Source organism: Macrotis lagotis, chromosome X (genome assembly GCF_037893015.1).
Source record: "Macrotis lagotis isolate mMagLag1 chromosome X, bilby.v1.9.chrom.fasta, whole genome shotgun sequence".
Lineage (NCBI taxonomy): Eukaryota > Metazoa > Chordata > Mammalia > Peramelemorphia > Peramelidae > Macrotis > Macrotis lagotis.
The window spans coordinates 258,357,926-258,372,319 of record NC_133666.1 but is presented as its reverse complement, the minus strand read 5'-3'; the positions used below and the strand labels follow the sequence as shown (position 1 = coordinate 258,372,319).

General features: G+C 36.1%; 1 pseudogene; it reads left to right on the top strand.

The window, feature by feature from the left end:
• Positions 1-11,664: 11,664 nt before the first annotated feature.
• Positions 11,665-12,433, top strand: LOC141497508 (ras-related C3 botulinum toxin substrate 1 pseudogene; annotated as a pseudogene).
• The last annotated feature ends 1,961 nt before the right edge of the window (positions 12,434-14,394 follow it).

Genomic DNA, 14,394 nt, shown 5'->3' with positions numbered 1-14,394 from the left:
TCCTTTCATATTCTTTTTTCATCTTATGAGTCTCACTAAGCTCTCTTACTCCTTTATAAAACAACCTCTTGTGCTGGTTGCCCTTTCCCAAACTATTACATTTACACTCATTCTTCCCACCCCCAACTTACCGTCAAAATAGAATTGTTGGAATACTCTTTGCTTTCCATTTCCACTTACAGGTTCTATTTCTATCACTGTCATTTGATAACCTCTCCTTCAAAGTTCACTCAATCCATATTTGCCACCCTGTCTGCTAGCTGGTTCCAAAGTTTTAGTAACTATCATCTATTAAAATCCAAGATGTTCCCCTTTTTCTCAAGGAATTTAGCCTCTTTCATTCTTCTTCAAACCCTTTCCTGTTCCATCAATGCCTATATTCATACAATCTCATCTCAAGCATCCCAATTGTACAATTGCTAATCTTATGTATTCCACATTCCCTACTCCACAAACTAAACTCAGCCATTCACAAAGATGGCCATATCCTTCCATGTCACAAACTCTGATTTTCCTTATCTCATGACAATCATTCATTATTCATCTTTCTCTGCCTTGAAAAAATTAATGATTTTTCAACTTCATCACAACTTCCAATCCCTCAGCCTTTAAGTTCTTTTTTAGGCTATTGCCCCTACACCAACTTCTCTCTCTCTTTCCTTTCCAATATTGATCTATTTGTGAACAAGTTCAATTCTTCAATGTCTTCTTTTCTTGGGGTCCTTGGCCCTTTACAATATTCCCCATCTTTTCCTTCAAAGGTTCTGTCTTGAATGACTTCTATCACCCACTCTCCTACATACTTTCTGAATAAAACTGTATTGACTGGGTCCATTACAAACTTATATTAGTAACCTCATCTGAATTCTCATTTTAGTAAGACAACCCAATTAATTCACTATCGCAGTCACCATAGCAGCTGTTCCAAACTATTCTATCTTTTCTCAATCTTCCTATGGCTCTTCTTTCCTCCCACCTCTCAGTTAACTACCTTGCTACATAATTTATTGAAAAATTGAAGTCATTTCTTCTTCCCCCTCCCCTACTCATCTCACTAAAAACACACCTTCCTTCACCTCTATCTCTCACATGAAGAGACTGCCCTTTTTTCCCATAGCAATCTCCTTAACATTCACAAATGACGGCATTTTATCCTGACTTCTCCACAATATTGCTCCCTCCATCATTTACTGTTCTTTAATCTCAATCTATTGCATGCTTCTCTACTGCCTACATACATAGCTTTGTTTTCTCCAATCTCAAAAAATTCTCACTTGATTCATTCATTTCTCTTAACTATCTTTTAATATTTTTTCTTCTTTTTTTGTAGCAAATTTCATTGTGAAAATTTTCTCCAATATATTCCTCTTCTTCCTTTCCTTTCTCCTTTGAAATTTATCCAATCTGATTTTTAACCTCATCGTTCAACTCAAATTGCTCTCTACAAATAACATCTAAATTGTTCAGATTAATGTCTTTTTTAATTTTATACCTTAACTTCTCTAGAACCCTTGAAATTGTTAATCTTCCTTTTCTCTTTGAGAAACTATTCTCTCTAGGTTTTTATTATACTATTCTTTCTTGGTTCTCATATTTTGATTATTCCTTCCAAGTCACTTCTGGATCTTTCTGGGACAAGGTTTTGTGATGAACCCTCTTCACTTCTCTCTCAATAGTATTTTATGTAGTGATCCATCTTTTTTTTTTTTTTTGCAAGGCAGGTTTAAGTGGCTTGCCCAAGGCCACACAGTTTGGTAATTATTAAGTGTCTGAGGCTGGATTTGAACTCAGGTATTCCTGACTTTAGGGTTGGTGCCCTATCCACTGTGCCACCTAGCTGCCCCTAAGGCTTCCATCTTTCAATTAGAATCTCTATGTTGATGATTCCAAGAGCTATCTAGCTAGCTAGATGGCACAATGAATAGAGCACTGGCCTTGAAGTCAGGAGGACAGGATTTTGAATCCAAACTCAGACATTTAGTACTCATTATTTGGGTGATTTTGGACAAGTCCCTTAACCCTGATTGTCTTGTGTCCAGGACCATCTCCTGTCATCCTGATTCATATCTGATCACTGGAACTAGATGCCTCTGGAGGAGAGAGTGAGACTTAGCACTGCACCCCCTAACTCAAATCTAATTCATATGCTTGTTATGGCATCACCTCCCCATGATGTCATGGTCTTCTTCAACAAGGAACAACAAACATCTAGACTGCATCTTGCTCTTGACTTGTAGACATAGTTCTTTATCTACTTCTTAAAAATCTCATATTTGGGGGCAGCTTGGTGGTGCAGTGGATAGAGCACCGGCCCTGGAGTCAGGAATACCTGAGTTCAAATCCAACCTCAGACACTTAATAATTACCTAGCTGGCTGTGTGGTCTTGGGCAAGCCACTTAACCCTATTGCCTTGCAAAAATCTCATATGTATGTAAAATTCAGCATGTCCAAAATAAAACATTGCCCCCACACCTTGTCTTCTCAAATTTATCATTTTGAGGGTACCATCATCTTCCTAATCACACAGACCCACAAATTCAGTGTCCCACTAGCTTCTTCAGTATCATCCACCTCACATCTCCAATCCATTGGAAATAATATTTTTACCTTCATTGTATTTTTTCTGACTCCTCACAATGCTAGTTTAAGTCCTCATCACAGATCACTTGGACTAATGAAATAACTAAGTTGTGTCCTTGTCCTCAAGCAGTTCTCCACTCCAGTCTATCCTCCATTCAACTACTGTAAAGGTTAGTATATGCACGAATCATATTTACCACTATCCATACTACCTAGTACAACAGAAACACCAATTAGACCTAAACTTTACCATGCTGGCAAACCATGTTAATCGAGTAAATGCAAGCCTTAATTCATATTATTACTACATACATATAAGCATCTGTATTTGTGTTCATATTTCAATATGTATTATCTTTCTCTTTACCCACATATATATTCTACATATATACGTATAATTGTATTATGTATATATTATATCTATCTATATCTACATATCACATTAATTCCAATAAGAACAAACCAAGAACTAATTTCCTGTCTTCCCTGTATGCCTTATATTGGTACTCAATGAGGAAAGTTCCTTCTCTGTCCACTCAGAATTTAGATATCTTCACACAAAATGTTGCCTGGCAAATGTCCTGATTAGTGACTAGTGACCTAATTTGTGAATAAATTAATTTTCTTGATACTTGATAACATAAGCTAATGGCAAGTTTGTTAACTAAGCCTTCCATTTGTTCTCTGTCTCATCTGGGGTTAGGGGTTCCATGTTTTTCAGTAGTTTAAGGACGCATTGTTTTTGATTGCCCTTCATTATCAAAGAGAATCAATGGGATCACTAGCATGATGTCTTTAATTATGCTTTAATAGGATTTGAGTGAGTTAGAATTATGCAAAGTTATCAACCTCACTCTCTCCTCCAGTCATTGGAGTTCAGTGGCAAAACAAAGATCAGGACAACTGATAACCCAGAATGCATTGCATGATTTTTCTGAGATGCCTTAAATATCTTCTAAAGGAAATGGCAATGACAAGTGAATATAGACTTTGATTGATGGAAATTTAGATGAGGCAGTTTAAAAGTCTTCAGCTCCTCCTGCTCAGAACATGACTTCATCATGAAATTTGGCAGCCTCCAGCAGTTTGGGGAGTCATTTCCATTCAAAATGCTCTGGTTTTCTCCTTCACGAGCATGGTCATCTTAAACACTAATGGAGGAAATCAAAGACATCCTTTCTTCCAGATAAATGCTCACTGAGACTGAATTTTGTTTATACTCTAAATAGAAATTAGGTCTCCCAGTTGTGTGAGAACCTACCAAAAATTATTCCTTGGGGGCTAGGACCAATCTCATCATTCCGTCATGTCAGAAAATGACTGACCTTAACAGGAGTTGGGTCTTTACAGGAAAAACAATGAAAAAAGGAGGATAGCATTAATAATTAGTTATTAATATAGTTGGTTCTTGTCCTTTATTATCAATGAAGACCAAAATTACATCACTATGTTAAAGACAAGTTACAATGTGTCTGACTGTGACTTATCAGACCAAAATGAACTCAGAATGCTCTAATGAAGGTCGGGAACAAATGGTTCAATTGAACATTTGAGATGGTTATTCTAGACTTATGCTTCTCATGTTTTCTTTGAGCTTCTTTAATTCTGTCTTGATTATAGAGTCTTATGAGGATGCACCATGCTGGCTTTTACTGTGTCAGTGTCTCCCATGCTGCCCAATCAGTTCCAAAGATTTTAAGAGTGACCTTGAGAGTGTCCTTGTATCATTTTTTCTTACTCCCCTTGAGTGCTTGCCCTGTGTGAGTTCTCCATAAAAGAGTCTTTTTGACAAGCCTATATTTGACATTTGAACAGCATGGCTAACCCATCATAGTTTCACTCTTTGTAGCAACATTATAGGAATGGTAAAATGGTGTGGGTGATATTTTATGATTCATGAATTAATTGGATTTAAGTGAGTGAGAGATGAATAAAGTCATGGACCTCTCTTCCAAAGTCATCACATTACAATGGCAAAACAGAGTAAAGATAACATGATGGCTTAAGATACAGTGGATGACCTTGGTGTTTTCATGTCGAACCAAACTTGAACAAATCTACAATGCCTGCTTCAATTGCTTCCATGATGATTGAAATGAATTGATTTTATACACTTTTTCTATAAGTGAAAGTCTTCATATGCTTGAGGCATATATCTCCCTGAATCACCAATGGGTTTGGGACCCTCCAGGTTACCCTCAACGTGGTTTAACTGAAACAATTTATTAGGTTATAGGCATTGTGAATGCTACAATTTCTTGGAGATATAGGTGAGAGAAAAAAGGTGTGAAGGGTTAAGAGTTAAATTGAGATCTTCCCTATCAACCATTATGATCCAAATGAGAAGGAATTTCCTGAGCAAAGGGAACCAAGATATGATTGATCAAGACATGTTCTGAGCACATTGAATCAAAGCATGATTGATGAAGATATGTTATGGGGCAGGGAGTGTTGGGGAACATTCCTAGTAAATATGTTTTGGGTCCACACCTGAGGACTTGTCTCATCCCTGGGTGTTTACCACAAGACACCTGGAGAAAGAGGCAAAGAATTGGAAATTTAGGGGATATCTATCAATTGAGCAATGGCTAAACAAGTTATGAATGTTATGTAATACTATTGTTCTATAAGAAACCATAGTCAGACTCTATAGAAGCATGGAATGAATTACAGGATTTGATGCCTAGTGAAGAGAGCAGAACCAAGAGAATAATACAGACATTAACAACATTGTGAAATGATCAACCTTGATAGCTACAGCTTCTCTCAACAGTTCATTGAGCTAGGATAAATCTATTTGATGGGCTGTGGACAATACTATCACCATCCACTGGAAGAAAAACAAACAAACAAACAAAACCTTCAGAATCTGAAGAACACTGAATTCACTTTTTTTTAAATTTTTACTAAGCAATGGAGTTTTAAATGACTTCCTAAAAAACACAGCTTGACAATTATCAAATATCTGATGCCAGAAGTGAATTCAGGTCCTCCTGACTCCAGGGCCAGTGCTCTATCCACTGCAACACCTAGCTGCCCCACTACATTCACTATTTTTTTAGGTTTTTGCAAGGCAAATGGGGTTATTAAGTGGCTTGCCCAAGGCCACACAGCTAGGTAATTATTAAGTGTCTGAGGCCAGATTTGAACTCAGGTACTCCTGACTCCCAGGCTGGTGCTTTATCCACTATGCCACCTAGCCGACCTTACATTCACTTTTTAAAAAATATCTCTTATGTATTTCTATCCCTTAATTCTAATTCGTCATACTGAAAATGACTAATCTGCAAACAGGCTTAACATAAATTTTGTGTTCAATATTTACTGAGGGGAGGGGGGTGGGAAGAGAGGGTAGAAGGAAATTTTGCAACTTAAAAATATACATATACATATGGATGAATGCTGAAAAACTCATAGTATGTATTTGGATAACTAAGATATCAATAAAAAAAGTGATAGTACTTGGGATCTGAAGGTGTTTTGGCAGAAACTCATGGATCATTGAGTTCAGTTGAGAGCTCATTGATCGCTGAGTTCAGTTTTGTAAGCCCTTGGATAAGTGCCACTATTATGTGGGCACTATAAAGGTCTTACTTGGAAAAGAGAACTTTGGAAGTCCATTCTTTTGGAGAGGACACTCTGCAGATCAGATGTCTAGGTTTGTTGGAGGTAAATATTCTTTTCTTTTATCTCTTATCTCTCCTTTATCCTTTAATCATACTGATGCTTTACATATATGTAAGTGTATTTAATCATGGGTTATAAGTATATTGATCATTAAATTTTCATTTAAAGATTTAAGACAGAGTGAGTGTGTCATTGTGGGACAGATTCAAGTAGACGAAATTAAAAGTCTGCACAACACATAACCCTTTGCATGACAAAAGTGGCTCAGGTTGACATCAAAAGTGAAAACAGGCCTAAAAAGGGCTCAGCAACCCTCCCATCAAATATATTAGTCTTCCTTGAATACATTTTATTCCCCTTTTAATTAATATAGTAATATAATATTAATTTGGTGATGAATCATTAAATGATATGACAGACATTTCATGAAGAATTTTTTAACTAATTCTAGTTGCATCATTTTGTTCATGCAGAAGCTAATTTAGGTTTTATCTAGTCAAAATTGTCTATTTTATAATTTATAATTTCCTCTTTTCTTTGTTATTCAGAATGTTCTCATTATTCATAATTGCTAAAATAATTTCCATTTTTCATTTGACAAAAATGAGGACTGTTTACATTTATTTGATAAATATTGCTTAGAGTTTCTTTTCAGCAGATGAAGTCTCTTTAAATTTGAGACCTGGTATAATCATCTGGATTTGGCTGACTATAGATACCACTCCCTGGGAGGAGCTAAGCTTTGATTGGTTGATTGATGTCTGTCTTCATTGTCAAAGAAGACCATGACATCAGGGAGGTGATGTATGAAAAAGCACATGAATAGGATTGAGTGAAGGGCTTGCTGTGCTAAGTCACCAGTCTCATTTTCTTCTCCTGAGTTGGCTGGATCCAGCAGTCAGATGTGAATTAGGACGACTGAAGGTGTCCTTGGATGCAAGGCAACCAAGGTCATATAGCTAATAAGTGTCATATGTCTGAAACTGATTTTTAAATCCAGTCCTCCTGAATCCAAGACCAATTCTCTATCCACTTTGACAACTAGTTGGAAGTTAAATTTTAGGTCCTGAACATTTATATCTCCTTTTCTTGTATCACTTCACTTGCATAATTTCTCAGAGACCTTTATTCTCTATTGATCTAGCCATCAATCATTCATAGATCATTGGGCAAGGGAGGACTGATACACACTCTAATTATTGGCTATGCCTACCAAAGACACCCTCTCTAGAGGATATTACAGACTTTTAGTTTCCTAGTTCCCTGTGTCTCACAAATCACATTCTTCAATTTTATGAGAATCACCAAGGTTTTTTTACATAGGACTCTAGGATATCTACTGATATCTTCCGTGATTGTTTCCCACTGACTGGTACTTACCTCATATTTAGTCAGCATGCCTGCCTTTCTCTGGTTGATGGGATCCAGTTAATCAGTGGTTAAAATGTAAGCTAATTGAACTGACCTCTGTACACATACTTTCAGCACTTATGGTCCATTTCAAATACCAAAACGTCCCCTTATAAGATGAGAAAGTTAACTGTCAGGGAAACTTTGATAAACATGATAAGTTTTCATTTTCCTATTACAATATCAATCTCAAGTACTTTTGGTTGACATCAATGTAGCAAAAAGGATTTTCTTGACTCTGAAAAGGACAGTATTGGTGCACATTAAACAGGTAATCAAGTATTTAAAGACCTGATTACTATTCCTCCCTAGTAATCTCCTGACACCAAATGGATTCCTGGAGTTAGGAGGACCTGAGTTCATACTGGATTATTTCTTTTCATCCTGATTCAATGCTGGGAAAGAATTGATTTATTGGGAATATCAGTTATAATTGTCTGACTTATTCTTCTAGTAATAGTAGTAATGTTGATTTGAGTAATGAACCCAGAGTTGGAGGTGGAAAAGAGGAGAGGAAAAATGTGCAAGAAAACATGAATATAATGATAGAGAAGCATACTAGGATTTCTGTGGGTTCTTATATGGAGCACTTTCACCAAACAAGAGCCTAGGATTAAAAACTAAAATGCCAGATTAGAACCCAGGGTGGAGTGAAGTAGGATGGTATAGGCCATCTATATGCTTTGCTCATTTACAATTTTACTGTGCTTGCTTGTTACTTGTCAAATCAGTTTGTTTTCCTTATGGTGATCTTCAAAAACTCAAGTCTCATATATTGCAAATCCAAACATGGAGGCTGGCACATGGGAAAAGCTCAATAAAGGCTGATTTAATTAGTCTGTATTTCAGAGCACAGCATATTTGAAAGTCAATATCTGCCAGAATTTTGTTCAGAATAATATAAAACAGGAAGAGAGAATCTATCCATCTTTACCCAATGAGGTTACCATCTAAATGCCTAGTCCAATACCTTTATAAATCAGTGACTTCAGCTGTAAGATTCCTGGACCCCAAAGTCCCATGATCATTATTGTATTATAGTAATTTTGAGGAACAAATTCTGGTCAAGTGGAGAGATTTTAGACCTTACTCTGAGAAAAGAGGAAACTTGTATAATAAGCAAATGATTTTTAGTTTCTCAGAAACCTAATAAATATCTACTCTGTAAACATCCCATTGTCCTTTCTGATTTCTTTCACCAGATTAATGTAATCCCCAACTGAAGTCAATATACAAAAACAAATTAATGGCAGTTTGCTTAAAACTGGATTTCTCCTGGGGAGGTTCATCTGATGAAGATGCTGTTCAGGGTGTATCATTAATCATAGGGGCAAAAAAGACTATGGTTGATGGATTTATTCTCATCTGAATGAAGAAAGGGAAATGGCCTCCAGGAGGAATATAAGTTGACTTTGGTAAAGATTATAATGAGATTTATAGAGATTGGGTCTATGTAATGAGAATGTTCAAAACAATCCAAAAGACTATGTTCTCTATTAAAGAAAAATAAATAGTAGTTATTTCCCCAGACAAAAGAAGTACCTAATAACTTATCAGTGACCTTTCAAACAAACATATACACATTCAAGCATACAGACCTATCACAATAAAAATAAACCAAACAAAAAAAATCACATAAATGAAAACAAAAGGAATTTAAACTCATATTAAAATCTAAGTGATGTCCCATCCAATTTTTCCCCTAGAGCCTTTTCTTTCTATATGAAATATGAGAGCATCTATATTTGTCTCAGGATATATTAGCTTCAAGTCTGGGACTTGGAAATCGAGAAGAACATCAGACTTAATTGATTTAGAGGCCTGATTCATAGAATAACCAAATTTTATCCAAATTCTTTTTAAGGGGATGGGTATAATGCTATGTTCTCATGGGGAAATGATTATTTGGGTTGAATATGCTTTATAGTTTTGGTCCTGGTGGCTATAGAAAAATAATTTTGTGGATTTTTAGAAGAATAATAAAACAAAATTGATGCTATAATGTTTGGTTGGTATTATAGATTTATTTGTTCAATGATTATAGAAATATAACATTCCTATGATTTAACACTAAATGTAACATTTTAAAGAAATAATTAACTGAGACTTCTAACCAAGGTGGTGAAAAGAAACCAAGAACTTTTTTAAGCTCCCCTTAGTTTCCATAGGAAACAACACTAATCAAGTCCCTTAACAGATCTTGGAACAACAGAACTCACAAAAGAAAAGTGGAACATCTTCCTGCAAGGTCTGTAACAGGGTGGGTATCTTGAGTATACCTAGGGGAAAGAACAGAAATTTGCCTACAAGATTAGTGGGGGGGGGGGGGAAGTAGGAAGTAACCTGAGACCCCTCAACTGTGAGGGAGATTTTCAACAGAGACTTCTGAGGTTCAAACTTGGCTGTATTGTCTAGGACCCCCATTCAGTCAGCCCAGTTGATCAAAGAGAATGAAGGAAGAAGGGAAAAGGGAAAGGGAGAAGAAAAGTGAAGGTTACTGATAGAAGGGAGGGATAGATTGAGGGAGGTGATATTCAGAAGAAAAAACTGGTGAAGAGGGATAGTGTGAAAGGAGGGGAAACAAGTACAAATGGAGGGGAGATAGCATGGAAGGATAATGAGTTATTAATTATAACTGTGAATGGGAATGGGTTGAACTACCCTATAAAGTGGAAGGGGATAGTATACAGGATTAAAAACAAGAATTCTTCAATATGCTGTTTACAAGAAACATGTTGGAAACAGAGAGATATATACAGAATAAAGGGTAAAGACAGGAGCAAAGATATTATGCTTTAGCTGAAGTGAAAAAAAATAGGGTAGCATTCCTTAACTCAGATAAAACAATTGGAAAAAATAAAGAAGGAATAAAGAAGGAAGCTACATCTTTCTAAAAGGTAGCTAAAAGGCATAATGCAGTAATTTCAATAGTAAAGATGTATGCACCAGGCAGTATAGCATCTAAATTATTCAAAGAGAAGATTAATGAGTTAGAGGAAATCACAGACATTAAGCTATAGTGGTAGAGGACCTCTATCTCTCTGACTCAGAATTAGATAAGTCTAACAAAAAATAAAAAAGAAGAAAGTTAAAGAGTCAAATAAAATGTTAGAGATGTTAGATATGATGGAACTATGGAAAAAATTGAATGGGGATAGATAGTAATATACTATTTTTTCTATGGTACATGGCACCAACACAAAAATTGACCATGTATTAAGATATTAAAATAAATCTCATAATCAAATGCAGAAAGACAGAAATATTAAATGGGTCCTTTTATAGAACATGATGTAATAAAAATCATGTGCAATAAAGGGTCATGGAGGGATAGATCTAAAATTAATTGGAAACTAAAGAATGTGATTTTCAAGAAAGAGTAAGTCAGACATCAAATCATAGAAAGAATTAATGGTTTCATCCAAGATAATGACAATAAGTAGATAATATATCAAAACTTGTGGGCTATAGTCAAAACAATTATTAGGGGAAATTTTATATCTTTAAATGTTTACATGAATAAAATAAAGAGATCAATGCATTAAAAACTTAGAGGTGGCAATTAGGCGGCACAGTGGATAGAGCACTGGCCTGGCCTTGGAGTCAGGAGGACCTGAGTTCAAAGACACTTAATAATAATTGCCTAGCTGTGGGAACTTGGGCGTGTCACTTAAACCCATTGCCTTGCAAAAATCAAAAACAAAAAGCTTAGAAAAAATAAATTTAAAATTCCCTGTTAAATATGAAATTAGAAATTCTGAAAATCAAAAATAAGTAAATTATTGAACTAATAAATAATATTAAGAGTTGGTTTCGAGTTTTCCTCCAGCTTTGGTTGGTGGCTGCTGCCTGAGATCGGCTGGCTGCTCGTCGGCTCAGGGGCGAGGCGGCGCGGGCTGCGGTCCCGGGACCCCCTCCATCCAGGTTCCGGCGCCCCCGCGGCTCCCCTGTCCCGGTCGCGGCGCGGCCCGCTCGGAGCTCGTCGGGTCTCCCGTTCCGCCCGGGCGCCCCCGGCAGCCGCCGCCTCTCCCGCCGCCCGCCTCGCCGCCTCCGCGGCAGCCCCGCCAGCCGCCCAGATGCAGGCCATCAAGTGTGTGGTGGTAGGAGATGGAGCTGTAGGTAAAACTTGCCTACTGATCAGTTATACGACCGATGCCTTTCCGGGGGAATACATCCCTACTGTCTTTGATAACTATTCTGCCAGTGTTATGGTAGATGGAAAACCTGTGAATTTAGGTTTATGGGATACAGCAGGCCAAGAAGACTATGACCGATTACGTCCCTCATCCTATCCACAAACAGATGTATTCTTAATTTGCTTTTCCCTTGTGAGTCCTGCATCATTTGAAAATGTTCATGCAAAGTGGTATCCTGAAGTGCGACACCATTGTCCTAACACTCCCATAATTTTGGTGGGCACCAAACTTGACCTTAGAGATGATAAAGACACAATTGAGAAACTAAAGAAGAAACTGACTCCAATTACCTACCCACAAGGCTTAGCCATAGCAAAGGAGATTGGTGCTGTAAAGTATCTGGAATGTTCAGCACTCACACAGCGAGGCCTCAAGACAATGTTTGATGAAGCTATTAGAGGAGTTCTTTGCCCACCCCCTGTCAAGAAGAGGAAGAGAAAATGTCTGCTGTTGTAAACGTTACAGCCCTGCCCTATTACCCTTTGAACCTTTGTAAACTTTGCTTAAATAGTGGAGTATTCACTCAATGCCGAGTTTTTGTTATAAATTAGTTTCTTTCCATAAAAATCTTATGAACCAATCAATAATTTCATGGTTTTGTTTAAAAAGTGTTAGTGATTTTTTTCACATTCTAATATTACAACTAAATCCTTAAAATGACAAACCTATTTAAAGTCTTATTTTTTGAAAGCCCTGTTCTTGCTCAGATTAAGTGTTGCCAAAATATCCACTGAACTAAGTTGCATTGTTGTGCTATGAACACTAAGCACTAAACTGTGTTTTAAAGACTTTTGTCTTTAAGAAGACTGTTTAATTTCTGGTGTAGGAAAATGCAAAAACACTTTCTAACTCATTTTTCAGATATGTAAAACAGTATACAGTATACTTAGTAAAAAATGTTTAATGCATTGAATAATTTATCAACCCATGTTCATTATAACATTGTACTGTATATCAGAATGGATTGTGTATAAAACTATCAATCTTTTGCTTTCACAGTAAAGATTCTTTCAAGGAAAAAAAAGAGTTGGTTTCATTAAAAAACAATAAAATAGATCAACCTTTGATTTAAAAAAAAGAATAATACAAAAATTATAATTTCTCAAGGTAGGGAGTATAATGTTAAACTATCTATTAGTCATGACTTTGTTTTTTGTCTTCTGAATCTTTTTCTTCACAATGTCTATATGAAGTTATTTCCAGCATTAAAAAATGTAAAAGGTGAATTGACCAACGAGGAGGAAATTGAAGTAACAATTCAAAACTATTTTGCCCATCTGTATGCAAATAAATTTGATAATCTAAGTGAAATGGATGAATATTTACTAACATATAAACTGCCCAGGTTAAAAGAAGAGGAAATTAAGTACTTAATTAACCTCATCTCAGAAAAAGAAATTGAATGCACCAACAATTAACTCTCTAATCAAAAATCTCCAGGGCAAGATGGATTCACTAGTGAATTGTTTCATACATTCAAACAACAATTAGTTCCTATTCTATATAAATTATTTGAAAAAAAGGTGATGAACTTCTGTCAGATTCCTCCTATAACTCCAATATGTAGAGTCAAGTCAGAGAATAAATTATAGACCAATTTCCCTAATAATCATGAATGTAGAAATTATAAATAAAATATTAGCAAAGAGTGTCAGCCAGGTTGCACAGTGGATAGAGCACCAGCCCTTGAGTCAGGAGGATCTGAGTTCAAATTTGACCTCAAACAATAATTACCTAGCTGTATGACCTTGGGCAAGTCACATTATCCCATTGTTCTGCAAAAATAAAAAAAAATTAACTAAGCAATTACAGCAAGTTAACACTTAGATGATACACTACGATCAACCAGAATTTATACCAGGAATGTAGGGTTGGTTCAATATTAGGAAAACTCTCAGTGTAAGCAATCATATCAATAGCAAAAGTAGCAGAGATCCATATGATTATTTCAATAGGTGCTGAAAAAGCTTTTCACAAAACACAACATCCATTCCTATTAAAAACATAGAGAACCCAGGAAGAAACAGTGTTCCTTAAATTACTAAGCAGTATCTACATAAAACCTTCAACAAGCATTATATGAAATGGGGATAAGCTAGAAGCAGTTCCAATAAGATCAGAGGTGAAACAAGGATACCCATTATTACCATTATACAAAATTATATTGGAAATGTTAGCTTTAGCAATTAAGAGAAGAAAAAAGAAATTGAATGAATCAGAAAAAGTAAAGAAGAAACAAAACTCTCACTTTTTGCAGACCATATGATCGTATACTTACAGAAACCTAGGAATTTGAAACAATTAACAACTTTAACAAAGTTGCAAGATAGAATACCCACAAATATGATCAGCATTTCTATATATTATTAACAAGAAACAGCAGCAAGAGATAAGAAAGAGAAATTCCATTTAAAGTAACTGTAGGGGCGGCTAGGTGGCATAATGGATGAAGCACCGGCCCTGGAGTCAGGAGTACCTGGGTTCAAATTCCGGCTCAGACACTTAATAATTACCTAGCTGTGTGGCCTTGGGCAAGCTACTTAACCCCATTTGCCTTGCAAAAACTTAAACAAAATAAAA